The sequence below is a fragment of the Chaetodon auriga genome, chromosome 21 (genome assembly GCF_051107435.1).
Source record: "Chaetodon auriga isolate fChaAug3 chromosome 21, fChaAug3.hap1, whole genome shotgun sequence".
NCBI classification, from domain to species: domain Eukaryota; kingdom Metazoa; phylum Chordata; class Actinopteri; order Chaetodontiformes; family Chaetodontidae; genus Chaetodon; species Chaetodon auriga.
In genome coordinates this window covers 1,483,880-1,511,808 of record NC_135094.1, presented here as the reverse complement: position 1 = coordinate 1,511,808, position 27,929 = coordinate 1,483,880, and the positions used below count along the sequence as shown (strand labels likewise).

Genomic DNA, 27,929 nt, shown 5'->3' with positions numbered 1-27,929 from the left:
GAATCCTGATGAAATCCAACATTAAAACAATGTCAGCCTTGCACCCCGAGCTGGACTGGACTTTGTCTGTCAAGGTCAACACTGGACAAGTTTGTTTGTTTGTTTGCTTGTTTGTTTGTTTGTTTTTATTGAAGCAGCAGCCTCACATCATGTTTCAGGACAGTAAAAATAAAGACTTGAAGCCCAAACTCACTCTGACCATTACAGGTACACACCGCCCCCTGCTGGCGGATGAAGACATAACACCAAATAAAGAGAGTTATTATTTTCAGATGCAGTGAAATGAGATCATTTAAGGTTCAATAAAATAAGACTTCATTGTTCACCTGGAGGGAAATTAAGAGTCGTCAGAGACGAACTGAACACCAAGATGAAAAACATTGTTCAACTTCAAGCACACGAGGTCACGATCAGATTCAAACTACAGGATGAGGAGTTTCAAAGCAGCAGGTCAGCGTGTTCTGCACGCATCACCTGCTCACGTGGCTTCAGATCAAGCCAAGGTGTTCACAGAGGAAGGGGTCGGCCTCACACAGAAACTCAATCATCTCTGAACTGGCAGCTTGGCCTTTCCTCCTCACTGCGTCGATGACACGACGAGCTTTGTCTCTTTTGTTGGGCGTGTCGTCCGCTGACTCCCTCTCAGAATCCGTCATCACCTTTGTCTCCAGCAGTCTGTCCAGCAGACTTTTGAGGACAGGTCCTGATATCCCATCGATGAAGCTGCTCCGCACCTCCAACAGCTTCTCATTCGGAGGGAGATTCAGAGCGCTCGGCCCGCGGGACCTTTTCACTCCGGAGGACGAAAGACAAACTCGTCTTTCCCAGACGCTGTAGGAGCTGTTGGCTTCTCTCAGCAGCAGCTTCACGTGTTTCACGATCTTCTCTAAGTTCACCTGGAACGACGGGAAGTAGTTGTCATAGTTGTCACAGTCAAACTCCGCTTCTGTCGGTTGAACTAGAACGGACTCGTCTTCAGGACGAGTGGACAGAGCGTATTCCTGCTCGGGCTGCAGTTTACAGTGCGGGGACGTCTCTATGTAGCTCTCATCTCCAACCAACTTCTTCCTGGTGCGCAGCACATCCCGCAGCACCACGTTCCTCGGCAGCAACAACACACTGAGGACGGACGTGGGGTCAGGATCGGCCGGGGGCCTGTAGAACAGCAGAACCAGCGCTCGCACCGGGTCGGGCGGTGAGTCTTCATCCTTCACGTTACCGAAAGCAGAAAACCCTGTGATGTCGATGATGACGTGAGTTTCTGTCACCTCGTGAGGGGTGATAAACTCTATGCCCTCATCACTCTCATGAGCAGCTGACAGGAAGTGACGTCCCCCTGTGGAGAGGATCTCACAGTGTGGGAGATGAAGCTGACGCACAGACTGCTGCACACACGACGTCAAACAGGGGTCCTGCAGGCCGCTTGTGGTGTTGGGACAGAAGCCTCCCGTTCCAAGGGACCGTCCTGTAAACCACGTCCCCTTCTCCGTCCATGTGGAACACCAGGCCTGTCACACTGCACTGGTACAGGCCTGGGCAGGAGCAGCGGAACCTGTAGGTTTCCTCGTCTTCATCGGCGGCGATATCAGGCGTGAACTCCTCACAGCTGGTTGTTAACAGCACGTCAGGTGAGCTCGAGCTCTCTGCAGAGGATGTTTGACTCGTGCTGGGAGAAGGAGGCCAGCAGCTGGAGTCACTCCTGCTGCCCAGGGGATCTGTGGGGTGCAGGAGGTGAAGATGGCGCGGCAGGGAGGATTCAGCTGAGGTTTCCTCACATAAAGCAAGCTGCTCCGTCTTCTGCGGGGCGTTACGCTCACTCCCATGAGTCCTTGAGAAAATACTTAAAGGGCGTAAACGTCGCAGTAAAAAGTGAACAAAAGAAGTAACGATGGCTTCAATGTGAATGAAGAAGCGGATGTTTTCAGGCCCGTCTAAAGGCCGAATCGCGTGTGCCAACCAGGAGTCGTCGCTCCTCTCGAGGTCATCTCCCAAAGCGCGGAGGCCTCGTAGGACACGCTTTAAGGCAGCAGCCTGACCAATGAGGAGGAAGTCGTCTGTCCGCCATCTGGACGGCTCTCTGATATAACATGTGTCACCTGCGTAGAAAAAGACAGGAAAGAAAGGAGATCTGTATGCTGGAAGCCTGAAGAACGCTGCTGCTCCTCTTCCTCTCCTTCTAGAGGCTTTTCCAGTTTCATCCCAGACTGAATCACAGGTAAACTCATCAGTGTCCAGGTGAGTCATCCTGACTTCCTGTTTCTGGCTTCATTGTTTCACCTGTTTCTTCGCCCTGAGAGAACAAAGCAGAACAAGGAAAATCAATGTGACCCATAAAACTTAAAAGTAGTTTGATATAAACTGCGGTCAAAGCGGCCGCCTCCAAACTCGGAGTGCGCGCGTGAAACGGTCCAGCGCGAGCTTGAGCGCAGCGATGATAAAGACCGTTTACTGTTCATGAACGTGAATCTCAAATAATGTGACTGAGAAACGTTTTACAAACCTTGACGGATGCGGAGAGTTAGGAGACCTCCTGATAACTTCCATCCTAACTTCCCTCTTCCTGTAAATCAGCTGATCTCCGTCTCCTTCCTGTCGGCGCACGCACACCAGCACAGCCTGTCTCACATGGCGTATACCGGCACATTTCCGGCTCTTCATCACTTCCGGACAAAACAACGACGACCAAAGTCCGGCAGACCAGAGTTCACGAGAGTTCAGCTCCAGAACGTCCTCACACACGGACCCGGAAACGTACAAATATGGAAATCCAGTCTGTCCTCAAACTGTTTCCACCTTTTCAGGAACAGAACTACAAACATGGCCGCCCAGGTTTTCCTCGTCGTCACAGAAACAGACACATTTAGCACAGATCTTGTTTCAGGTCAGATAACAGAAAAAATATTTAAAAAGCCTTAAAATGTCTTGAATTTCAGTCATAAATGTGAATCCTTCGTTCACTCACTCACAAAAACACATTTTCTTCATTTTTTTCACCCGCCCACCTGAAACCATTCAACACCTGTTAAACAACATCAATATTACAAATGATGTTAATGTTCCAACATAAACAATAAACACTTTGATGAGAATCCCTTAAATGTATTTTTAATTATTCTGGCCAAGATATGATGACAAGTATATGCTGTAAATCCAAAAAGCAGAACAGAACAGCAGCAGTTTCCACTGGAACAAAAACAAATCCATGAAGAGATTTGACTGTTTTCTAACCACTCTGAGCGTCACAAAGCAAACGTCTCCTCCTGCTGGCTAACGAAGGCACACAATCGATTCTAACCTGATTACTGACAGATACAGTCTGATGAGATCGTCTCAGGTCATTTGCAGGAGCAGGTATGTTTTGAAGGACACGTCATGTGTACTGAGATCATGTTTTTATACAACACAACTGTCACACACTAGTTTACATACATCACAGTGAAAGAGATGGTGTTCAAACACTGATGGATAAAATTCAGGATGATTTTTTAGTCTCAATCAACAAAATCTAATTTTTCTGGTTTCAAAACCCAAATTTTCACTTTCAGTCTTGTCCATCACTAAAGAGACTCTGATTAATACATTTTCAGACACAGTTAGTTAAATGAAAAACCACGTGGAAAACATGATGCAAATCAGACATTTCTGTTAGTTTCATGTTTTAACTTGAGGAAGATTACAGCCTCTTCATCACTCCACACTGATCTGATGTCTTCAGCTCTTCACTGGAAGTTTTTGTCATGTTTCATCATCATTTATTCATTGAGTCTGTTTCCATTTTTCAGACAAATCTGTTTGTCGTCGTCTGAGAAACTTCAGAAAAGCCTTGATTGAATCCAAACTGTGTTCACGTTTCATGTACACATAATAAATGAGAAATAAATGAGAAATAGTTGGTATTCATGTTTCTAACCACAACCACAACTTTACATAAATAAGATCAACTTCTGCTGTTCTTCCTCTCCACTCGACCTCCCAGTAACACGGCCCAGTCAGAGCCTCTCCACACACAAGCTGCTGCTGCTGCTGCTTTGACCTCTCTGGATCATCAGGACACAGCTGATCGGCTCTTGGCCAATCACCTTTCTGATCGTTAACACTATAAGTGAGACCACTTCCATCTGATGAGAGAAGAAGACAGACAACAGACGTCATCAGTCAGAGTTCACAGAGACTCCTTCATCAGCTGGCAGTCAGTGATGCAGCACATCCAGTATAAAGAGCAGCAGGGACTTCAGTCCTGTTCAGACCACAAGTGCAGCGGCTGTGTAGCGTAGCCAGCTTCCTCTCAGCTCTCATGTTAACATGTTGGAGTGAACACACTGAGCTGGAAGCTCACACACCTGCAGAGACTTTGGCCATCAAGTCTGTTTACTCTGCAGATTTCACTCAAGTACACAGTGGAAATAAAGTGCAGAGAGTCCCTGAATGCATCATGACTGCAGAGACAGTTCAGTGATGGATTTACTGTTGTTACCTGTGAACTGCTGCTAAATTTAAAAGCAGCAGAGTTTGTGACTTCATTTGCCTTTTAGGAGGCTTCTATCAAAGATATCTGCACAAAGCTAACAGAGCAGACTGAACATCAGCTCTCTCATCATTAAAGTCTGTTTCATTTCTCCTCCACTTGTGACCAAAGTAAGTCACAGTGTACGGTCACAGCCTGTAGTACTCTTCTTCATCACTGCAGCAAAGTGAGACTTAAACCACTGGAGGTCAGAAAAAAGATCTTCAGCAGGTGATAAGCTGACATGAACTGATCAGTTCTTCAGTGCTGAACTGAGAGAACAAACACTCTGAGATCAGATTTGATGGTTGGACAGTGTGATGAAGGAGGACCTCTGTCTCTGTACATCTTGGAATGCTGTCAGCTGGAATCCAGCTTTATTTGCTGGAGACACGAACACAACAACAACAGACGTCTTCACATCGACTCAAACACATGATCACAACAAGCTTCTGGCTCATCTGATTGGCTGACTGTTCTCTCTCTCGCTCTGTCTTTCTGTCCAATCCTGAAGCCCGTCACCATTCTCCTCTCACAGCTTCACTGAGGAAAGCAGCTGCTGAGAAGGTTGGAGGTTTACAGGAAATACTGGATCTGTGCTTTGATACTAACTGTGTTTAGTACAACACTGCTGAGACCAGCATGGACTAACTCCAACCCTCTACTGACCTCAGAGTCTTCAGTCTACAGTCTGGACTCTCCACCAGATCACACAGAGGCTTCACTGCTGAATCCTGCAGCTCGTTGTTGCTCAGGTCCAGCTCTGTCAGATGGGAGGGGTTGGACTTCAGAGCTGAGACCAGAGAAGCACAGCTGATCTCTGACAACCTGCAGGAACTCAACCTGAATAAAGAATAAATGATGTCACTTCACAAGAAAATGTTCCTGCTTGAAATCATTCAATGGTTAATAATCTGTTCAGAGCTGAAGAAGCTTTACAAAGTTCAAGTTTAGACAATGGAAACTCCAAACACCTGAACCCAACAGGATGCAGCTTCAAAACGCTCAAATCTCATTAATGTTAATGACAACGTGCTGCTACTTCAATAAAGACGGAGTGACTCCACCTCTTAAACTCTGCCAGCTCCACCAGTGGCTCCATCTATACAAACTCATGTTGTGCAGCCAAAGACAAATAAAAACCCACAGAAACTGATTGAAGACTCCACTCAACATCCCAAAGTGTCCACAGAGGACAAATACGTCAGGATGAAGTTTGAGGAAATGTCAACAAAACACATGGACAATATTTGTGTTTGGAACAGTGGAGTCATAAAATCAAAGCATCTTCACTTTCAACTGTTCAGTCAGTATAAGCATCATACAGCTTCAGAAAAGTGTTGGAAAAGAAAAAGACTGAATATATTTGTTATTGTCTGACTGTGGAAACACAGATTATTATTTGATTCATTGATTTAAGTTTTGATCATCGCTTATTAAAAATACCACGATGGAGAATATCAGATGAAACCAAGAATTATCCAGTGTCCATTTCTCTTGTTCTGTTCAGGTTTTAAATGTGGAGCTCAACATTCCTGCTGAGTTGAGCTGCAGGCCACGCCCCTCTCTGCTTGCGCCCATCAGGTGTGGGTGTGTCTCCCAGCCTGAAGGCAGCTGATTGCAGACCTGCCAACCTGTACGCATTTTGCGTAGCAAGTACGCAATTTGACATGTAAGTACGCTGGTACGACTCGCCCCTCTAAACTACGCAAAAAGCTGCGGACATGTGAGTTCTGTGGCAAATGAGCACGTGCGGTTCTCATGTCTGACAACACGATGCAGCGGCGTGGTGAAGCAGTTTCAGCCAATCACTGTGGAAAAGCGGAGAATAACGAGTCTGCCCAACCTATAGCGTAACACCCCCGCCCCCCTCCTCCCTGCCTCCTCCTCCCTCGGCCTCCCTCTCCGTCCTCCGTTCCCCACTCGCTGCAGTTGGCGCTTAAAAAGGTAAGTGTGTGAGCGGACCTGCCAGCTTTTGGTAAATGTGAACCGTTACCGGAACCGGTACGTTACTTTAACTGTGGAAACACTCGAGCCGAAGTCTGAGTGAAAAAAGAAAAAAAAGATTTGTGAGTTTTTTTTTTCTTAGCAAATCTATCGATCATTACCCGAATGACCCCAATACATCGTCAAAGAAAGAAGAAGAGGCAGGTGTGTGTGTGTGTGTGTGTGTGTGTATGTGTGTGTGTGTGTGTGTGTGTGTGTGTGTGTGTGTGTCCGTCTGTCTGCGTGTGTGTGTGTGTGTGTCTGTCTGTGTGTGTGTGTGTGTGTGTGTGTGTGTCTGTCCGTCTGTCTGTGTGTGTGTGTGTGTCTCTGTGTGTGTGTGTGTGTGTGTGTGTGTGTCCCCGTCTGTCTGGGTGTGTGTGTGTGTGTGTGTGTGTGTGTGTCTCTGTGTGTGTGTGTGTGTGTGTGTGTGTGTGTGTGTGTGTCTGTCTGTCCGTGTGTGTGTGTGTGTGTGTGTGTGTGTGTGTGTGTGCGTGTCTGTGTGTGTGTCTGTGCGTGTGTGTGTGTGTGTGTGTGCGTGTGTGTGTGTTTGTGTGTGTGTGTGTCTGTGTGTCTCTATGTGTGTCTGTCTGTGTGTGTGTGTCAGTGTGTGTGTCTGTGTGTGTGTGTGTGTGTGTGTGTGTGTGTTTAACCTTTCTATCCATTGCAGACAGAGTCGTCCTGTATATACGGAGGAATGTGATTATTCCTACAGTTTAAACATGGAACAACAAATCTTTTGCAGCCACCATCATGGCAGATGAGGACGATGAAGACGGAGGGACAGGACAGCAGACCTGCCAAAAGAAGAGGGTCCATGTCCCCAGAAGTTTCTGAGTAAATATGAAGAACAGTGGCCATGCCTCCGACCCTCTGAAGTTCCTCCTCATTAATTTTGCACAGTGTGCGATTATGATGTGGACATCAGCCTCCAGGAGCTGCAGGTGGTTTCTGAATGAGCCCCGCTGATGTGTGCAAATGTGCTGTAAGCCAATTTAATGATTACATTCTTGAAAACAAAAACACCTATTGCAATGTACAAAATAAATGATTCCCATTTTAATTAAGTACATGTAAAATAATTTTAATGAATTTGAATTCAATAAGTATTGAACACTGACATGATCAGTGCTTTGGGGACCAGACAGGTGAGCATGGCTGCAGAAGGGACCATCTGTCACATGGAGGGTTTCAGTGATGCTCTATTAAAGAAGGCGGTCAGCAACCTACGAGGCAACGCAGTCCAGAGCCAGTTCCACTCCAGGAAGGGTTAAAAGGGCATCAGGGTCAAAGGTCAACAGAACAAAAAAAGTAACTAATAGAGTTACCGTGTTTTGAAGGTGTTTGTGTTCCATTGAAAGGCTGTCATGACACAGTATACACATGGCTGAGAAGGACGCAGCATGTTTTGGTTTTCTGTCGATGGGTTTGGATATTCATGTTAAGAAATAGTTAAAGAATGTGACTACAGAGGGCAAAATGTCTATATTTTCTTTATTAAAGGTACTGTAATCAAAAATATAGGTTTCATTGTTGTTTTTAGAACTGATTTCCAGCCAGTGAACGGGGAAATTACTGCGTGCAAAGCAATGGAGCTGCAAAAGTCTGCGAAAAAAAAGCCGCACAACACAAGTGGTACTCCACATATTTTGACAAGGTTGGCAGGTCTGTGATTGGGTGCACCAGGTGGAGAGGATCTGGTCATCAGGGGGTTTGGAGGCATTCGCTCACAGGACAGTGAGGAGCGAGCAGCGTGTGAGAGAAATGTTTGGAGAGTCTGGACTGTGAAGAAGGAGGCTGCAGGAATGAAGCTTGCTTCAAAGAAGGAGGACGGAGCCGCTGAGCTTTGTTATGTCGTGTGTCTTTGCAGCGCGCATCAGGGCCGTGAGCTGTGGACCAATCATGTGATTCCATTCAGGTTAAAGTGTGACGCACGTTTGGGCTCCATCATCTGCTCCCTGTGCTAACTGCTGTACACATCGTTCACAGTTACACTCTGGCTCATTCATGAGGGTCGCAGCAAGCTGCTGATGTCGTGACCAGTTACATTACTGGTTACCACTCTGTGCTCCTCACTGCGGATATGTACTGTGTGTATGTGCGTCAGTGTTTGTGTGAGTGTGTTTTAGGGTTGGCTGTGAGGAAGATGAGCAGTCTCATGTAAACATACACATATTTTACTTTGAAATGTATTTCATGTACTTTCACAACAAGCTTCCGGCTCATCTGATTGGCTGACTGTTCCCTCTCTGTCTTTCTGTCCAATCCTGAAGCCCGTCACCATTCTCCTCTCACAGCTTCACTGAGGAAAGCAGCTGCTGAGAAGGTGGAGGTTTACAGGAAATACTGGATCTGTGCTTTGATACTAACTGTGTTTAGTACAACACTGCTGAGACCAGCATGGACTGACTCCAACCCTCTACTGACCTCAGAGTCTTCAGTCTACAGTCTGGACTCTCCACCAGATCACACAGAGGCTTCACTGCTGAATCCTGAAGCTCGTTGTTGCTCAGGTCCAGCTCTGTCAGATGGGAGGGGTTGGACTTCAGAGCTGAGGCCAGAGAAGCACAGCTGATCTCTGACAACCTGCAGGAACTCAACCTGAATAAAGAATAAATGATGAAGATTAAAATCCATTTCTGATCCAATCAGATGTGTTCAGGTTGTAAATGTGGAGCTCAACATTACTCTGTCCTCATCAATGAGCTTCTCCCTAAAATGAGCAGAGTGACTTTGTCATTGTGTTATTGTGGATCATCATAATGTCAGCCTTCTACAGACATCATCCAAATGTCAGCACAACATTCATACACCTATTCATGTCAACACACATCAATAACATGCTGCTGATCTCAGTCAAGTCTGGAATTACAGCACAACAAATATATTGATCCTTTAAACAGCTGCATCTGGAAATATGCTTTCATCTGTGTCTGTGTGTGTGTGTGTGTGTGTGTGTGTGTGTGTGTAGGATCAATATCAATCATCAGTCATTATTTGTGAAAACACACTGAAATCAACACAAACCAAAGAAATATTTCTGCTTCATCAAGTAAACTTGATCCATTTCAAACAAATATGACTTCAGAGGATCTTCTGTATCCAGATGTGACCATTTACCAAAAATCACAAACATTCATTGACTTCAACAACTAACAGTGGACATTTTCTACACTTTCTTTAACAAGCACAAATCTTTGTGACTGCAGACTAAATTTACTTCAACAAACATGAAAACATGAACAAAAGCTAATTTACAACTTTACTGATGTTATGGAAAAACACAAATTAGCTTCACTTGTTAAAAAGACATGTGAGATTTACAACAGTAACAGAGAGTCAGTGAACTCACCTCAGAGTCTCCAGTCTACAGTCTGGACTCTCCAGTCCAGCAGACAGCAGCTTCACTCCTGAATCCTGCAGCTCGTTTCGACTCAGGTCCAGCTCTGTCAGATGGGAGGGGTTGGACTTCAGAGCTGAGGCCAGAGAAGCACAGCTGATCTTTGACAACCAGCAGCCCCTCAACCTGAATAAAGAATAAATGATGTCACTTCACAAGAAAATGTTCCTGCTTGAAATCATTCAATGGTTAATAATCTGTTCAGAGCTGAAGAAGCTTTACAAAGTTCAAGTTTAGACAATGGAAACTCCAAACACCTGAACCCAACAGGATGCAGCTTCAAAACGCTCAAATCTCATGAATATTAATGACAACGTGCTGCTACTTCAATAAAGACGGAGTGACTCCACCTCTTAAACTCTGCCAGCTCCACCAGTGGCTCCATCTATACAAACTCATGTTGTGCAGCCAAAGACAAATAAAAACCCACACAAACTGATTGAAGACTCCACTCAACATCCCAAAGTGTCCACAGAGGACAAATACGTCAGGATGAAGTTTGAGGAAATGTCAACAAAACACATGGACAATATTTGTGTTTGGAACAGTGGAGTCATAAAATCAAAGCATCTTCACTTTCAACTGTTCAGTCAGTATAAGCATCATACAGCTTCAGAAAAGTGTTGGAAAAGAAAAAGACTGAATATATTTGTTATTGTCTGACTGTGGAAACACAGATTATTATTTGATTCATTGATTTAAGTTTTTATCATCACTTATTAAAAATACCACGATGGAGAATATCAGATGAAACCAAGAATTATCCAGTGTCCATTTCTCTTGTTGTGTTCAGGTTTTAAATGTGGAGCTCAACATTCCTGCTGAGTTGAGCTGCAGGCCACGCCCCTCTCTGCTTGAGTCCATCAGGTGTGGGTGTGTCAATTGATTGAATGAGTGAGTGAATGAATTAATGACTTTGTGTCATGGTTTTTTTTTCAAGATTAAATTTGAAATATTCCTGATATGCCTTTGTATGTTCTTAAGGATGATACCAACATGTTATGTTCATATACAGCAATTTATATTACATTCAGTGGTCTCAAAATGCCCTAAAGAGATACATCAGGCTTGAAAACGTACACACACACCCAACCCCGAGGGTCAGAGACCCTCCCACCACAGTCTCCTAAAATCCTGTGGGAAACACTGCATACACCTATTCATGTCAACACACATCAACAACATGCTGCTGATCTCAGTCAAGTCTGGAATTACAGCACAACAAATATATTGATCCTTTAAACAGCTGCATCTGGAAATATGCTTTCATCTGTGTGTGTGTGTGTGTGTGTGTGTGTGTGTGTGTGTGTGTGCGTGTGTGTGTGCGTGTGTGTGTGTGTGTGTGTGTTGTGAAGGATCAATATCAATCATCAGTCATTATTTGTGAAAACACACTGAAATCAACACAAACCAAAGAAATATTTCTGCTTCATCAAGTAAACTTGATCCATTTCAAACAAATATGACTTCAGAGGATCTTCTGTATCCAGATGTGACCATTTACCAAAAATCACAAACATTCATTGACTTCAACAACTAACAGTGGACATTTTCTACACTTTCTTTAACAAGCACAAATCTTTGTGACTGCAGACTAAATTTACTTCAACAAACATGAAAACATGAACAAAAGCTAATTTACAACTTTACTGATGTTATGGAAAAACACAAATTAGCTTCACTTGTTAAAAAGACATGTGAGATTTACAACAGTAACAGAGAGTCAGTGAACTCACCTCAGAGTCTTCAGTCTACAGTCTGGACTCTCCAGTCCAGCAGACAGCAGCTTCACTCCTGAATCCAGCAGGTCGTTGTAGCTCAGGTCCAGCTCTGTCAGATGGGAGTGGTTGGACTTCAGAGCTGAGACCAGAGAAGCACAGCTGATCTCTGACAACCTGCAGTCACTCAACCTGAATAAAGAATAAATGATGTCACTTCACAAGAAAATGTTCCTGCTTGAAATCATTCAATGGTTAATAATCTGTTCAGAGCTGAAGAAGCTTTACAAAGTTCAAGTTTAGACAATGGAAACTCCAAACACCTGAACCCAACAGGATGCAGCTTCAAAACGCTCAAATCTCATGAATATTAATGACAACGTGCTGCTACTTCAATAAAGACGGAGTGACTCCACCTCTTAAACTCTGCCAGCTCCACCAGTGGCTCCATCTATACAAACTCATGTTGTGCAGCCAAAGACAAATAAAAACCCACAGAAACTGATTGAAGACTCCACTCAACATCCCAAAGTGTCCACAGAGGACAAATACGTCAGGATGAAGTTTGAGGAAATGTCAACAAAACACATGGACAATATTTGTGTTTGGAACAGTGGAGTCATAAAATCAAAGCATCTTCACTTTCAACTGTTCAGTCAGTATAAGCATCATACAGCTTCAGAAAAGTGTTGGAAAAGAAAAAGACTGAATATATTTGTTATTGTCTGACTGTGGAAACACAGATTATTATTTGATTCATTGATTTAAGTTTTTTATCATCACTTATTAAAAATACCACGATGGAGAATATCAGATGAAACCAAGAATTATCCAGTGTCCATTTCTCTTGTTGTGTTCAGGTTTTAAATGTGGAGCTCAACATTCCTGCTGAGTTGAGCTGCAGGCCACGCCCCTCTCTGCTTGCGTCCATCAGGTGTGGGTGTGTCTCCCAGCCTGAAGGCAGCTGATTGCAGACCTGCCAACCTGTACGCATTTTGCGTAGCAAGTACGCAATTTGACATGTAAGTACGCTGGTACGACTCGCCCCTCTAAACTACGCAAAAAGCTGCGGACATGTGAGTTCTGTGGCAAATGAGCACGTGCGGTTCTCATGTCTGACAACACGATGCAGCGGCGTGGTGAAGCAGTTTCAGCCAATCACTGTGGAAAAGCGGAGAATAACGAGTCTGCCCAACCTATAGCGTAACACCCCCGCCCCCCTCCTCCCTGCCTCCTCCTCCCTCGGCCTCCCTCTCCGTCCTCCGTTCCCCACTCGCTGCAGTTGGCGCTTAAAAAGGTCAGTGTGTGAGCGGACCTGCCAGCTTTTGGTAAATGTGAACCGTTACCGGAACCGGTACGTTACTTTAACTGTGGAAACACTCGAGCCGAAGTCTGAGTGAAAAAAAGAAAAAAAAGTTTTGTGAGGTTTTTTTTTTCTTAGCAAATCTATCGATCATTACCCGAATGACCCCAATACATCGTCAAAGAAAGAAGAAGAGGCAGGTGTGTGTGTGTGTGTGTCTGTGTGTGTGTGTGTGTGTGTGTGTGTGTGTGTGTGTGTTGTGAAGGATCAATATCAATCATCAGTCATTATTTGTGAAAACACACTGAAATCAACACAAACCAAAGAAATATTTCTGCTTCATCAAGTAAACTTGATCCATTTCAAACAAATATGACTTCAGAGGATCTTCTGTATCCAGATGTGACCATTTACCAAAAATCACAAACATTCATTGACTTCAACAACTAACAGTGGACATTTTCTACACTTTCTTTAACAAGCACAAATCTTTGTGACTGCAGACTAAATTTACTTCAACAAACATGAAAACATGAACAAAAACTAATTTACAACTTTACTGATGTTATGGAAAAACACAAATTAGCTTCACTTGTTAAAAACACATGTGAGATTTACAACAGTAACAGAGAGTCAGTGAACTCACCTCAGAGTCTTCAGTCTACAGTCTGGACTCTCCAGTCCAGCAGACAGCAGCTTCACTCCTGAATCCAGCAGGTTGTTGTAGCTCAGGTCCAGCTCTGTCAGATGGGAGGGGTTGGACTTCAGAGCTGAGACCAGAGAAGCACAGCTGATCTTTGACACACTGCAGTCACTCAACCTGAATAAAGAATAAATGATGTCACTTCAGAAGAAAATGTTCCTGCTTGAAATCATTCAATGGTTAATAATCTGTTCAGAGCTGAAGAAGCTTTACAAAGTTCAAGTTTAGACAATGGAAACTCCAAACACCTGAACCCAACAGGATGCAGCTTCAAAACGCTCAAATCTCATGAATATTAATGACAACGTGCTGCTACTTCAATAAAGACGGAGTGACTCCACCTCTTAAACTCTGCCAGCTCCACCAGTGGCTCCATCTATACAAACTCATGTTGTGCAGCCAAAGACAAATAAAAACCCACAGAAACTGATTGAAGACTCCACTCAACATCCCAAAGTGTCCACAGAGGACAAATACGTCAGGATGAAGTTTGAGGAAATGTCAACAAAACACATGGACAATATTTGTGTTTGGAACAGTGGAGTCATAAAATCAAAGCATCTTCACTTTCAACTGTTCAGTCAGTATAAGCATCATACAGCTTCAGAAAAGTGTTGGAAAAGAAAAAGACTGAATATATTTGTTATTGTCTGACTGTGGAAACACAGATTATTATTTGATTCATTGATTTAAGTTTTTATCATCATTTATTAAAAATACCACGATGGAGAATATCAGATGAAACCAAGAATTATCCAGTGTCCATTTCTCTTGTTGTGTTCAGGTTTTAAATGTGGAGCTCAACATTCCTGCTGAGTTGAGCTGCAGGCCACGCCCCTCTCTGCTTGCGTCCATCAGGTGTGGGTGTGTCTCCCAGCCTGAAGGCAGCTGATTGCAGACCTGCCAACCTGTACGCATTTTGCGTAGCAAGTACGCAATTTGACATGTAAGTACGCTGGTACGACTCGCCCCTCTAAACTACGCAAAAAGCTGCGGACATGTGAGTTCTGTGGCAAATGAGCACGTGCGGTTCTCATGTCTGACAACACGATGCAGCGGCGTGGTGAAGCAGTTTCAGCCAATCACTGTGGAAAAGCGGAGAATAACGAGTCTGCCCAACCTATAGCGTAACACCCCCGCCCCCCTCCTCCCTGCCTCCTCCTCCCTCGGCCTCCCTCTCCGTCCTCCGTTCCCCACTCGCTGCAGTTGGCGCTTAAAAAGGTAAGTGTGTGAGCGGACCTGCCAGCTTTTGGTAAATGTGAACCGTTACCGGAACCGGTACGTTACTTTAACTGTGGAAACACTCGAGCCGAAGTCTGAGTGAAAAAAGAAAAAAAAGATTTGTGAGTTTTTTTTTTCTTAGCAAATCTATCGATCATTACCCGAATGACCCCAATACATCGTCAAAGAAAGAAGAAGAGGCAGGTGTGTGTGTGTGTGTGTGTGTGTGCGCCTCTGTGTGTGTGTGTGTGTGTGTGTGTGTGTCCGTCTGTCTGCGTGTGTGTGTGTGTGTGTGTGTGTGTGTGTGTGTCTGTCTGTCTGTCTGTCCGTCCGTGTGTGTGTGCAGCGTGGGATACTTGTGTCTGTTTTTGGCACCTGCTTTGATAGCGGGAGTCTGCCGTTGCTTCACGGTAAGCACGTTGTCCTCTTTGCTCGTCCGACCGCCGGCGCACACAGCTCGTTCTTCTGTGTCGTGTGGCACGCCGCGTTGGTCGACTGGCGGCTCGTGGTGCTCGCCCTCCACTCGGGACCGGCTCATCGTGGTGCTTTGTCCGTGAGGTAGGCCTGCTTTCTTTTACTGCCGCTGCTTCCTGTTAAAATGGGTCCAGAGCGAGCAGTGGCTGAGTTTCCGTTTGTTCCTGGCTGTGTGACGGTGGAGCTGCCCTCGTGGCGGCTCCGATTCCTCCTCCCCCGCTCCGACCCACTCTTCGGCTCGGAGCCTCGCTGTGCGGCCCTGCTGAAGCCGGCCGCCACTCCTGCAGAGCTGCTGTGTGTTTCCCTCGTGTTTGAGTCTCTACACTGTCTTGTTGCACCGTTCCAGTCCTGTTGGCCGCTGCGCCTGCAGTAGGCCTGCTTTGACTCTTTGGGCCACAGTCGGTTTTTTTTTTTTTTTATGGTGCACATTGTCCACTGTATGGTCATTTTTTGTATTTAACTTTTGTGTGTTTAGTTTACGTTCCTTTTTGTTTATTTCATCAACATGTTGTCTGCTGCTGGACTTCTAACTGGTTTGGTGTTTGTGTTGAACAGGAGCTGTGGCCCCGCTGCATGGCAGCTGATCCCCTGGTGGTGGTATCATCCCTTTGCAGTGAAGTGCACTTTGGGTGTCCTTATTGTCTCACGTGGTGTTGAGAGTGGAGTCCCTTCCCCGCTGGCTGCCCTGGTAAGCCCCAGTCCAAGTTCCCTTTTTGATTTATATGCTTTGAGTTTATTTTTATTTGGTTTTGTTCCAGCAGTAGACACTTAAATAGACCATGTGCACCTGATTCTGAAGAAAAATGAACGGTTAACTGTCAGTTTAATTGATTAAAATAAAATTTGTTCATTAGTAGAATCACGTCTCGAGCCACTCCTTGTGTCACGAACCTGTGCGACCTTAGGTGTTGCTTGACTCCACATATTAAACAATATTTCCTGGGGCCAAACAGCCCAGGTGGCGTTGTCTGCACTCTGAGAAAAAACATCTACCGCCCTGCCACACACAGATATAAACACGTGTTATGTGTTTTTGTATGCACTCCGTCGCCGCTCCGGCGAGCTCTCTGTAGCAGCAGAGACCCTGAACGCAGCACGGTATGCCAGATCCTGTTTAAGTCGGGGTGAGGGTGATGTCCTGCCCCCGCTGCTTAAAAACATCCAGGAGGAAACACTGGTCTGCTCACTGTCGTCCGTGACTGTACTAATATAGAAGATGTGCCTTTTCAAAATCATTGTCCTGATACTTCGATGTGCACTTCATGTGTCTGTTGTTCAGGGTTCGGCAAACTGATGGGGCACAGTTTTTCCTCCTCCCTCAGTCAATGTCTTCCACAACTGACTCCACTGAAATGTTTATTTAGGAGTTATTTATTGTTGAATTGTTTGTTCTTGTTCATTCTCTGCTCGGGCTCGACATGCTCACACATTCCTGCACTTCAATGCCTGTTTGGAAAAGACTGTTTTTTTTTTTTTTTTTCAATTTCAAAAGGTTTTTTTGCTTTTCAATAAGTGAAACTTTGTTGGGTTTGCAAATATAAATGAACAAAGAATTGAAATAAGAAAAGTGTTTAGAAGTGTTCTTGTAATTTAATAATCGTCAAAACAAAAAAATAATCACTGAATTTGACAAATTATTCGCTGGACTAATCAATTAATCGAAGAAATAATCGATGGATTAATCGAGAGAAAAAATAATGGTTTAGGACAGCCCTAAAAAAGACTGAATATATTTGTTATTGTCTGACTGTGGAAACACAGATTATTATTTTATTCATTGATTTAAGTTTTAATCATCATTTATTAAAAATACCACGAGGTAGAATATCAGATGAAACCAAGAATTATCCAGTGTCCATTTCTCTCATGTTCAGGTTTTAAATGTGGAGCTCAACATTGATCTGCAACAGTCGATGGACTAAACCACCGAAGAAGAAAACAGACTTCACATCACATTAATCTCAGCACAGAAGTAAAAATGGTGTCTGACCTCAGAGTCTTCAGTCTGCAGTCTGGACTCTGCAGAAAACCACACAGCAGCTTCACTTTGAAATCCTTCAGCTTCGTCTTGCTCAGGTCCAGCTCTGTCAGATGGGAGGGGTTGGACTTCAGAGCTGAGAGCACAGAAGAACAGCTGATCGTTGACAAACTGCAGTCATCCAACCTGAATAGAGAATAAATGATGAAGATTAAAATCCATTTCTAATCCAATCAGATGTGTTCAGCTTGTAAATGTGGAGCTCAACATTACTCTGTCCTCATCAATGAGCTTCTCCCTAAAATGAGCAGAGTGACTTTGTCATTGTGTTATTGTGGATCATCATAATGTCAGCCTTCTACAGACATCATCCAAATGTCAGCACAACATTCATACACCTATTCATGTCAACACACATCAATAACATGCTGCTGATCTCAGTCAAGTCTGGAATTACAGCATAACAAATATATTGATCCTTTAAACAGCTGCATCTGGAAATATGCTTTCATCAGTGTGTGTGTGTGTGTGTGTGTGTGTGTGTGTGTTGTGAAGGATCAATATCAATCATCAGTCATTGTTTGTGAAAACACACTGAAATCAACACAAACCAAAGAAATATTTCTGCTTCATCAAGTAAACTTGATCCATTTCAAACAAATATGACTTCAGAGGATCTTCTGTATCCAGATGTGACCATTTACCAAAAATCACAAACATTCATTGACTTCAACAACTAACAGTGGACATTTTCTACACTTTCTTTAACAAGCACAAATCTTTGTGACTGCAGACTAAATTTACTTCAACAAACATGAAAACATGAACAAAAGCTAATTTACAACTTTACTGATGTTATGGAAAAACACAAATTAGCTTCACTTGTTAAAAACACATGTGAGATTTACAACAGTAACAGAGAGTCAGTGAACTCACCTCAGAGTCTCCAGTCTACAGTCTGGACTCTCCAGTCCAGCAGACAGCAGCTTCACTCCTGAATCCTGCAGGTAGTTTTCACTCAGGTCCAGCTCTGTCAGATGGGAGGGGTTGGACTTCAGAGCTGAGGCCAGAGAAGCACAGCTGATCTCTGACAAACCACAATCCCTCAACCTGAATGAAGAATAAATGATGTCACTTCAGAAGAAAGTGTTCCTGCTTGAAATCATTCAATGGTTAATAATCTGTTCAGAGCTGAAGAAGCTTTACAAAGTTCAAGTTTAGACAATGGAAACTCCAAACACCTGAACCCAACAGGATGCAGCTTCAAAACGCTCAAATCTCATTAATATTAATGACAACGTGCTGCTACTTCAATAAAGACGGAGTGACTCCACCACTTAAACTCTGCCAGCTCCACCAGTGGCTCCATCTATACAAACTCATGTTGTGCAGCCAAAGACAAATAAAAACCCACACAAACTGATTGAAGACTCCACTCAACATCCCAAAGTGTCCACAGAGGACAAATACGTCAGGATGAAGTTTGAGGAAATGTCAACAAAACACATGGACAATATTTGTGTTTGGAACAGTGGAGTCATAAAATCAAAGCATCTTCACTTTCAACTGTTCAGTCAGTATAAGCATCATACAGCTTCAGAAAAGTGTTGGAAAAGAAAAAGACTGAATATATTTGTTATTGTCTGACTGTGGAAACACAGATTATTATTTGATTCATTGGATTTAAGTTTTTATCATCACTTATTAAAAATACCACGATGGAGAATATCAGATGAAATCAAGAATTATCCAGTGTCCATTTCTCTTGTTGTGTTCAGGTTTTAAATGTGGAGCTCAACATTCCTGCTGAGTTGAGCTGCAGGCCACGCCCCTCTCTGCTTGCGTCCATCAGGTGTGGGTGTGTCTCCCAGCCTGAAGGCAGCTGATTGCAGACCTGCCAACCTGTACGCATTTTGCGTAGCAAGTACGCAATTTGACATGTAAGTACGCTGGTACGACTCGCCCCTCTAAACTACGCAAAAAGCTGCGGACATGTGAGTTCTGTGGCAAATGAGCACGTGCGGTTCTCATGTCTGACAACACGATGCAGCGGCGTGGTGAAGCAGTTTCAGCCAATCACTGTGGAAAAGCGGAGAATAACGAGTCTGCCCAACCTATAGCGTAACACCCCCGCCCCCCTCCTCCCTGCCTCCTCCTCCCTCGGCCTCCCTCTCCGTCCTCCGTTCCCCACTCGCTGCAGTTGGCGCTTAAAAAGGTAAGTGTGTGAGCGGACCTGCCAGCTTTTGGTAAATGTGAACCGTTACCGGAACCGGTACGTTACTTTAACTGAGGAAACACTCGAGCCGAAGTCTGAGTGAAAAAAGAAAAAAAAGATTTGTGAGTTTTTTTTTTCTTAGCAAATCTATCGATCATTACCCGAATGACCCCAATACATCGTCAAAGAAAGAAGAAGAGGCAGGTGTGTGTGTGTGTGTGTGTGTGTGTCTGTGTGTGTGTGTGTGTCTGTGTGTGTGTGTGTGTGTCTGTGTGTGTGTGTGTGTCTGTGTGTGTGTGTGTGTGTGTGTGTGTGTGTGTGTGTTGTGAAGGATCAATATCAATCATCAGTCATTATTTGTGAAAACACACTGAAATCAACACAAACCAAAGAAATATTTCTGCTTCATCAAGTAAACTTGATCCATTTCAAACAAATATGACTTCAGAGGATCTTCTGTATCCAGATGTGACCATTTACCAAAAATCACAAACATTCATTGACTTCAACAACTAACAGTGGACATTTTCTACACTTTCTTTAACAAGCACAAATCTTTGTGACTGCAGACTAAATTTACTTCAACAAACATGAAAACATGAACAAAAGCTAATTTACAACTTTACTGATGTTATGGAAAAACACAAATTAGCTTCACTTGTTAAAAACACATGTGAGATTTACAACAGTAACAGAGAGTCAGTGAACTCACCTCAGAGTCTTCAGTCTACAGTTTGGACTCTCCAGTCCAGCAGACAGCAGCTTCACTCCTGAATCCTGCAGGTAGTTGTTGTAGCTCAGGTCCAGCTCTGTCAGATGGGAGGGGTTGGACTTCAGAGCTGAGGCCAGAGAAGCACAGCTGATCTCTGACAAACTGCAGGAACTCAACCTGAATAAAGAATAAATGATGTCACTTCAGAAGAAAATGTTCCCGCTTGAAATCATTCAATGGTTAATAATCTGTTCAGAGCTGAAGAAGCTTTACAAAGTTCAAGTTTAGACAATGGAAACTCCAAACAGCTGAACCCAACAGGATGCAGCTTCAAAACGCTCAAATCTCATTAATATTAATGACAACGTGCTGCTACTTCAATAAAGACGGAGTGACTCCACCTCTTAAACTCTGCCAGCTCCACCAGTGGCTCCATCTATACAAACTCATGTTGTGCAGCCAAAGACAAATAAAAACCCACAGAAACTGATTGAAGACTCCACTCAACATCCCAAAGTGTCCACAGAGGACAAATACGTCAGGATGAAGTTTGAGGAAATGTCAACAAAACACATGGACAATATTTGTGTTTGGAACAGTGGAGTCATAAAATCAAAGCATCTTCACTTTCAACTGTTCAGTCAGTATAAGCATCATACAGCTTCAGGAAAGTGTTGGAAAAGAAAAAGACTGAATATATTTGTTATTGTCTGACTGTGGAAACACAGATTATTATTTGATTCATTGGAATTTAAGTATTTTAATTATCATTTATTGTGATGACTCCTTATCTGCTCTGCCTGGTGTTCCTGCTCGTGGTGTTTCTCCTCCTCCCCATTTCAGGAAGCAAGCAGGAAGCAGAGTGACTGTCGTCAGGTAGATGCAGTTCACCTGGCTTTGGGCTGGGCCACCCTTCAAAAGCTGGCTGCTCAGTGTCTCTCTCTCCCAGCAGCAGAAGCATCCTTCTTTATTCAGTTTGCTGATTTTGTCTGATGGCTTGTTTTGATTGTTATATAAATCAGTTACTTTAATAAAGTACTTTTGTTTCAAGTGACTGGAGTCATTTGTGATCTCCTCTTTTGTCTGAACCACCACTCAGTTGATGTTAAAAATACCACGATGGAGAATATCAGATGAAACCAAGAATTATCCAGTGTCCATTTCTCTTGTTGTGTTCAGGTTTTAAATGTGGAGCTCAACATTGATCTGCAGCAGTCGATGGACTAAACCACCGAAGAAGAAAACAGACTTCAGCATGAAGACACTCAGTGTGGATCAGAATAATATCAGCCTCATGTCTGCAGTTTACTGTCAACACAACTTTCACATCATATCACAGTTTTTCTCAGTGGCTTTGGTTCATTTCTCAGATCACAATTGAAATTCTCAAAACTACTTGTTCAATCTTCACATCATCAGAAAAGCAGTTTCTCATTTCTTTGAACAAGATCTAAATGCTTTGGTACATCCATCAAATGATTATGATCAATTCTCTGCAGTTTCCTACATTATCATTGCTTCTGTCATGTTGATCCAAATGTATTCTAATGCGTCTCTGTTGAATAGTCTCACCCCCCACAACATTTAGGCATTGATTCATCGCATAAGTCTTTACATGCAAAATGGCTGAACACGTTGTCATCAAATGTCAAACATAATTCCAGACATTTCCATTAGACTCCTTTCTAAATCTGTCCTGAATTGGTAAATTGCTCCCAGGTGAATCTTGACTTTCTCTAATGAAGGGGAATGTGTGGAAGGTCAGGAGGTGAAGGCAGACTGCTCTGTGATTCCTTCAGCTCTGCATGTGCAGTTTCCCCTCAGGAGATTGTCCTCGGTTCACATTTCTACTTTTGTTTTTTGGTTTGTTTCTTTGTGCGATACAGTGCCGTCTTTTCCTTTCTGTATCACAGTGACGCAGCCCGTCAACAAATTACAGTACAAACAGTAAAAGCACAAATGTGAATCTTGTCCAATCTCCCACATACACTAAGGTGTAACTCACAATTTACAATAACTGTCATCAAACTTTAGTCACAGTTTACATCAGAACATCCCTCCAGAGGTCACTGTTATATTGACAGCATGACTAAGCAATTTGACTGTCTTATCTGTACATTGACACAAGGACTCGTCCTTCTGATGGCACTGACATGTTCACTGATATTTACTTTTGAGAGATCAACTAAGGATTTTGAGAAAGTAACAGCCTTCTGCAGGTAATCCACGGTGTTTTGCTATTTGTACGAACTGTTTTGAGAAATGCTCTTACTGTGAGCACTTAGCTGCAATTTCTATGCCAAAAAAAAAAAAAAAAGGCAGAGACATCATGTTTGTCCTTCTACCTCTTACTGAAGACACTGCGTGTGCTTTACATTCACAAAGGTTTAGCATGGCATTGTTTTTCTTCTTCCTCTGAAACCTTTTTTCTGGTAGAACACTCCCGTATTCTTCATAACATTCTTGTCAACTCTAATTATGACACGTAACACTACTGCCACCCTGTGGCCTGTATCTGTAACTTAACACGATTTTCCTGCTGATATCGTATTGAAATTCACATTTAACTGTACATATTTAACTACATGAATATCATTATGAACCATATGAATAACTGAATTCATTACTCTCAATGAACCAAAGATACAACACTTGCTGTTTTGAAAATGTCGAGGATGATTCAAGAAATGTACAAAAGGGACTGAGAAAATCACAAAACAGAAGTAAAAAATGGTGTCTGACCTCAGAGTCTTCAGTCTACAGTTTGGACTCTCCAGTCCAGCAGACAGCAGCTTCACTCCTGAATCCAGCAGGTCGTTGTTGCTCAGGTCCAGCTCTGTCAGATGGGAGGGGTTGGACTTCAGAGCTGAGGCCAGAGAAGCACAGCTGATCTCTGACAACCTGCAGCCCCTCAACCTGAATAAAGAATAAATGATGAAGATTAAAATCCATTTCTAATCCAATCAGATGTGTTCAGGTTGTAAATGTGGAGCTCAACATTACTCTGTCCTCATCAATGAGCTTCTCCCTAAAATGAGCAGAGTGACTTTGTCATTGTGTTACTGTGGATCATCATAATGTCAGCCTTCTACAGACATCATCCAAATGTCAGCACAACATTCATACACCTATTCATGTCAACACACATCAATAACATGCTGCTGATCTCAGTCAAGTCTGAAGAACCATCAAATCAGACGTGTTGTTTCTTTGTTACTTTCATTTTCTTCTGTTTCTTCTCATTCAGAATAATCCTGAGTCATCTTATGAAACATGCTCAGACAGGTGTGTCGCCTTTCACACACAATGTTGGATGGACTGTTATTTTGATAGACTTTGACTTTGATCAGTGTTTGTCTGCTTCAGGAGTTCTGGGCTCACAAAGATCACTTCCTGTTAGTCATTGGAGGAAGTCAGCTCAATCTGCCCACATGCTCTTCTACATACACTCTAATACAGAGTCTCTTATTTAGCTGACTGGCTTCTCTATGTCGCAAAGTGCGCGTCTGTCAGAACACAGTCCACCTGTTCCCCCAAGACTCAAAGGTGAAGGCTGATGATCCGTTTATGGTGCTTTATTTTCAGAACATCCTTACAAAGGTGGTTGTGCATGTGTGTATACGTGTGTGGTTCTGGAATAAACAGAATTAATAATTATCATTAATAACCAAATACAACTCACGGTATACACAGTAATGATACGTCTTCATAACTTCCTCAAACACATGAGAACTAAAAACACACAGTCAACAGAAATACGTGTGCGTCACTTCTGTAAAAGTGAGAAAAAAAGAGACGGTCAGTGACGGAAATATAAATATAAAATAAATGACCGTTCGTATCATGACTGGCGATAACGAGCGCTTTAATCATGAGCGACACGCACTCAAAGCACCGGATAATAACCTGAATCTAACAAGTACAGAGGAACAGCGCGACAATAACACGCACCTGGTGAGCGCAACACAACTGCAACTCACTTCTCTCTGGACGTGTAACCCAGTGGTTATTTAGCCAGCCTGTTATTCAGTGTCAATAGGCACACTGTCCCTTTAAGAGCCGCAACAGTAAGCTCTGCTTTACGGCTGTAGAGCAGCTATCTCAGAGCAGGAGAGTTCGCGGGTTGCACTTGAATAATGCTGAGAGGGGAGAAGACATGGCCGAGCTGTAGCCAGTCTCCACTAGCCGTCTTGCACATCAAGTCACCAATTATACTTTTTCCTGCTAGTGGGTGGACCGGAGCCAGGCAGAGATCGCTGTGTCCCAGGACTTGCCGCCAGCCATTACCCAGCTCTGCTCGTGGACAACTTGAGTATCCGAAAACCTTTTCTTTCTATAGAGCTCTATAGTATATTTTTTTTTTGGGGTACCCAAACTTTGTTTCCTTTGTTAGGAGTTTTGTTTTTTTTTGCTAGGAGTTTCCTTTCTCCTGGATTAAGAAATAACAAATTGCGGATCGCCACAATTTGTGGAGAGGATTGACTATTCATTGCTCAAAAATAAAGGACTGATTTACCTTTGATAAACACTGCAAAGAGACTGATTGAAAAGGGACATTTCACAAGGTTTTGATTTGTGATATTTCATTTATATTGCTGGCAACTATTTGTGTTGCGGGACTGAGTCAGGTAATTTATATTGAAGCTGAAGAGAATTTATTTTATTGTATTTTATTTTTTTTTATTTTTTTTTTGTGCTTGTGTCATTACAATGAAAGAACATATTTTGGTTTAAACAAATAGACACTGATTTAAAGGGAAGGTGCGTTCCAGTCCATAAAATCTTTTATTTTATTTTATTGGACTTAGGTAGCACACTACTGCCAGACCGAGAATAAATTCCTGCTGAGTACATTTAAATCTGCTCTCATCTTTGTTTGTTGTTATTGAAAGAGGGACAAATTGATACTTGGTTACAGACGCACATCGACTCACAACCGGATGACAAACTAACGTGCAGCAACAATACGAACTTCATGCACTCAATGCAAAAACTACTCCTTCCGACAGTCTCTACTTCTGTCTGTCAAACCAGCAGTACACAGCTTGACCGGGCGCGGCCGCCCCCTTGTGGTCGGAGTCTGCACATCACCTGCCCTGCAACACAGTCTTCAGAGCAAACGCTCTAATCCACACTGTCAATGCTACAGAGGCAACGATGGACAGAAAGAGTCTGATCGCTGCACTTTGAACTTCATGTTAACGACGTTATTTACATGGAAAAGTCTTTGATTGGTTTCTCATTAAATGTTTGATTTCCATGTATTTACAGCAGGAAAAACACACGCTGCCAACAAAATGCTGATTGTGTCTCTTCTGTCTCACAGTTACAGTTTTCACTCTGTCTGTGTCACATGGTGTAAAGAGCCACAGGAAACAGGAAGTAAAGCTAACCACCACTCAAGTCGTCGTTCTGCAAGTCAGAGTTGAGCTAGTTGGACAGCAGCAGCTCCCACGCTGGAGTGAGAACATGACAGATGATTTCTGGAGAGTTTCAAAGTGGACAATATGAAATAAAGAAGACTTTAGGACAGAAATCATCATTTCAGTCCATATAAAAACTCATGGACTCGTCTCCATCAACACACAGCTGACTGACTGTGAGCTTCATCCTCAATCATCTCTAGAACTGGATCAAATGTGCACTGAGCAAAGTCAGACCATCTTCTCTTCATCTTAAATGGAACCTGGTGCCTTCTTCTACAAATCTAGACTTTTATTATTGATGCTCCTGTTTACTGGATGAGTCAGGACACAAAGTGACATCATTTTCTGACTGAAGCATCATCACATGTTGAAGTGTCACCTGTCGCTGGTGACAGATCAGACACGACACTTCAAACACCTGCATGAGGAAATATGCTTCACACTCTCTGTGCTCCTGTGTGTGTGTGTGTGTGTGTGTGTGTGTGTGTGTGTGTGTGTGTGTGTCAGAGAGAGGTTCTCTGTGTGTAAATGTACTGCATCAGTTCCTGTAAAATACTGTGCTCTGAAGGTTCTGGATAAAAAGACATTATTCCTGAAAATGTGTTGAACTTCCTTCATTTTTTATGTGTATTTGTGTCTCACAGGTAACAAAAACTACAAATGTTGATTTAATTTTAGAGGATGTTGAAGCTTAAATCCTAGTTTCCTTCATTAAACCAGTTCAAATGAAGTACAGACTAAACTCTGAGCCAAACTGTTCAGACTGTTAGACTCTGAAAAACAGCTGTTGTGATTTGTGCTCAGACAAACGCAGAAAACAAGAGAACTGAAGGAAACTTCAAACATCTGTGATGGATTGAAATTTGGTGGATATCCACTGGACAAGAGGGAAAAACATGAACTGACCTCAGAGTCTCCAGTCTACAGTTTGGACTCTCCAGTCCAGCAGACAGCAGCTTCACTCCTGAATCCTGCAGCTCGTTGAAGCTCAGGTCCAGCTCTGTCAGATGGGAGGGGTTGGACTTCAGAGCTGAGGCCACGACTTCACAGTGAGTCTCTGAGAGTCCACAGTCTGAAAGTCTGTGATGACAGAGAATATAAAAGTTAGAGAATAATAAAATCTGACAGTTTATTAATGTCACAAACAACATTAACATGAGCTGAACATGCTGTCGGTCGCTCAGCCTGAGCTGCTCAGCCATTGGTCACCAGCTTTGTGCTTTGAAGCTCCTCCTGTCCACATGTCAAAGTTTCCTTCAGCAACATAATGAACCACAAATTTCAGCTTCAGACAAAAGTGTCTGCCAAACGACCGTCATGTCAATATGTGTCATGTTTTGATTGACAGCTGCTGTGATTTGTGTTGGTTGAACTTTATTAACTGCAGTCATTTGTACTGACCTCAGTCATGTGTCTGTGTGGATTTTGAGCATCTTTAATACATCTTGTGTCACTTCATCTGCTTTTCATCTCCTGTTAAATGAATCTAATGACTCCTATTTCATCAACGTCAGACAACCTGATTCAAAAGGACTCTGAGTAAAACCTGAATCAAACCAGAATCAATCATCAATAATCAAACTGTGTTCACTGACAGCAGTTTTCTCAAGTGTCTCTGAGTTCATGTGTTCATCTCCTTCATCCAGTCATGTGTTCACAAAGTGGTGAACTCGCTCCATCCTCTATGAACCACTGAGCCTTTCCAGGATGCCCCTTTCATACCCAATCATGATCCTCTCACCTGTGACCAATCAGCCTGTTTACCTGTGGAATGTTCCAAACAGGTGTTTTTGGAGCGTTCCACATCTTTCAGTCTGTGAAACGTGTTGCTGCATCAGATTCTCAATAAGCAGATATTTACAGAAATCAATGAAGATGATGAGGAAGAACATTCAATATATTGACTTTGAGCTGTTCTCAGGTCAGTTTGTGTCAGAGAGGATCAGATCAGGTGATCACTTCCTGTTTGATTGATGTTTTCCACAGCGTACCAACATGTCTGCTGTAATAAGAACTAAAGGTTGTATTACTACAGTTGTATTTGCAGTAGTTGTATCAGGTGGAGGTCAGCTGGCTGAAGTTCATGTTTTGGAACAAAGACTAAACTGAGCTTGTTGATGATGGAGATCCCTCCACTGAACTCAACCTGCTGAGCTCTCCTTCACTGGCACAATCAACCTGGAGGTCGTCCCAGGAGCTGACTGTGTCATGAGCTGCTGTCTGAGTAAATCAGGTGCTCAGTACACAAAGACTGCGGCTGCACATTCAATGAAAATCACAGTGGAAATGTGT

At 43.2% G+C, this 27,929-nt stretch overlaps 1 pseudogene across 1 annotated transcript; it reads right to left on the bottom strand.

Moving 5' to 3' along the window:
- Positions 1 to 128: 128 nt before the first annotated feature.
- On the bottom strand, positions 129 to 26,880 carry LOC143314509 (NACHT, LRR and PYD domains-containing protein 1b allele 3-like; annotated as a pseudogene). The gene is made up of 9 exons (XR_013075802.1): positions 26,847 to 26,880; positions 26,544 to 26,717; positions 22,954 to 23,127; positions 20,212 to 20,388; positions 18,221 to 18,394; positions 17,297 to 17,470; positions 13,555 to 13,728; positions 11,624 to 11,797; positions 129 to 1,699 (listed from the first exon to the last, which is right to left on the bottom strand). The product of XR_013075802.1 is annotated as an NACHT, LRR and PYD domains-containing protein 1b allele 3-like (transcript).
- Positions 26,881 to 27,929: the final 1,049 nt, after the last annotated feature.